Source organism: Pempheris klunzingeri, unplaced genomic scaffold, assembly GCF_042242105.1.
Source record: "Pempheris klunzingeri isolate RE-2024b unplaced genomic scaffold, fPemKlu1.hap1 Scaffold_81, whole genome shotgun sequence".
Classification (NCBI taxonomy): Eukaryota; Metazoa; Chordata; class Actinopteri; order Acropomatiformes; family Pempheridae; genus Pempheris; species Pempheris klunzingeri.
The window spans coordinates 30001-32500 of record NW_027254985.1 but is presented as its reverse complement, the minus strand read 5'-3'; positions in this window follow the sequence as shown (position 1 = coordinate 32500).

Sequence of the window (2500 nt, the reverse complement as noted above, 5' to 3'; positions counted from 1 at the left end):
GTACTCCGGTGAATGTTTCGTGCCCCTGGTACTCTAGTGGAGGTTTCGTGCCCCTGGTACTCTAGTGGAGGTTTCGTGCCCCTGGTACTCTAGTGGAGGTTTCGTGCCCCTGGTACTCCGATGGCTGTTTCGTGCCCCTGGTACTCCGGTGAATGTTTCGTGCCCCTGGTACTCTAGTGGAGGTTTCGTGCCCCTGGTACTCTAGTGGAGGTTTCGTGCCCCTGGTACTCTGGTGGAGGTTTCGTGCCCCTGGTACTCCGATGGCTGTTTCGTGCCCCTGGTACTCCGGTGAATGTTTCGTGCCCCTGGTAAGCCGATGAATGTTTCGTGCCCCTGGTACTCCGGTGAATGTTTCGAATTGCCCCGACACACCCCAACACCTCCCCCAGGCCCCGTGACCTCCGGCCTGGACCCTGAGACGCACACCAACACATCTCCCAGGCCCCGACACACACCACCACCTCTCCGTGACCTCCGGCCTCCACCCTGAGACGCACACCAACACATCTCCCCCAGGCCCCGTGACCTCCGGCCTTGACCCTGAGACGCACACCAACACATCTCCCAGGCCCCGTGACCTCCGGCCTGGACCCTGAGACGCACACCAACACATCCCCCAGGCCCCGACACACACCAACACCTCTCCCAGGCCCCGTGACCTCCAACCTGGCCCCTGAGACGCACACCAACACCTCCCCCAGGCCCCGTGACCTCCGGCCTTGACCCAGAGACGCACACCAACACATCTCCCCCAGGCCCCGTGACCTCCGGCCTTGACCCTGAGACGCACACCAACACATCTCCCAGGCCCCGACACACACCAACACCTCTCCGTGACCTCCAGCCTTGACCCAGAGACGCACACCAACACATCTCCCAGGCCCCGACACACACCAACACCTCTCCGTGACCTCCAGCCTTGACCCAGAGACGCACACCAACACATCTCCCAGGCCCCGTGACCTCCGGCCTGCACCCTGAGACGCACACCAACACCTCCCCCAGGCCCAGACACACACCAACACCTCTCCGTGACCTCCAACCTGGCCCCTGAGACGCACACAAACACCTCCCCCAGGCCCCGTGACCTCCGGCCTCCACCCTGAGACACACACCAACACCTCCCCCAGGCCCAGCAGACACACACCAACACCTCTCCCAGGCCCCGTGACCTCCGGCCTTGACCCAGAGACGCACACCAACACATCTCCCAGGCCCCGTGACCTCCGGCCTTGACCCTGAGACGCACACCAACACATCTCCCAGGCCCCGACACACACCACCACCTCTCCGTGACCTCCAGCCTGGACCCTGAGACGCACACCAACACATCCCCCAGGCCCAGACACACACCAACACCTCTCCGTGACCTCCAACCTGGCCCCTGAGACGCACACCAACACATCCCCCAGGCCCCGTGACCTCCGGCCTCCACCCTGAGACGCACACCAACACATCCCCCAGGCCCCGACACACACCAACACCTCTCCCAGGCCCCGTGACCTCCAACCTGGCCCCTGAGACGCACACCAACACCTCCCCCAGGCCCCGTGACCTCCGGCCTCCACCCTGAGACGCACACCAACACATCTCCCAGGCCCCGACACACACCAACACCTCTCCGTGACCTCCAGCCTGGACCCTGAGACGCACACCAACACATCCCCCAGGCCCCGTGACCTCCGGCCTTGACCCTGAGACGCACACCAACACATCTCCCAGGCCCCGACACACACCAACACCTCTCCGTGACCTCCAGCCTGGACCCTGAGACGCACACCAACACATCCCCCAGGCCCCGTGACCTCCGGCCTTGACCCTGAGACGCACACCAACACATCTCCCAGGCCCCGTGACCTCCGGCCTGGACCCTGAGACGCACACCAACACCTCCCCTAGGCCCCGACACACACCAACACCTCTCCCAGGCCCCGTGACCTCCAACCTGGCCCCTGAGACGCACACCAACACCTCCCCCAGGCCCCGTGACCTCCGGCCTCCACCCTGAGACGCACACCAACACATCTCCCAGGCCCCGACACACACCAACACCTCTCCGTGACCTCCAGCCTGGACCCTGAGACGCACACCAACACATCCCCCAGGCCCCGTGACCTCCGGCCTTGACCCTGAGACGCACACCAACACATCCCCCAGGCCCCGTGACCTCCGGCCTTGACCCTGAGACGCACACCAACACATCTCCCAGGCCCCGTGACCTCCGGCCTGGACCCTGAGACGCACACCAACACCTCCCCCAGGCCCAGCAGACACACACCAACACCTCCCCCAGGCCCCGTGACCTCCGGCCTGGACCCTGAGACGCACACCAACACCTCCCCCAGGCCCCGTGACCTCCGGCCTGGACCCTGAGACGCACACCAACACCTCCCCCAGGCCCCGTGACCTCCGGCCTCCACCCTCAGTGAACTTTGTAAAGCACTATGAGACACTCTGTTGTGATATTGGGCTATACAAATAAAATTGAATTGAATTGAAT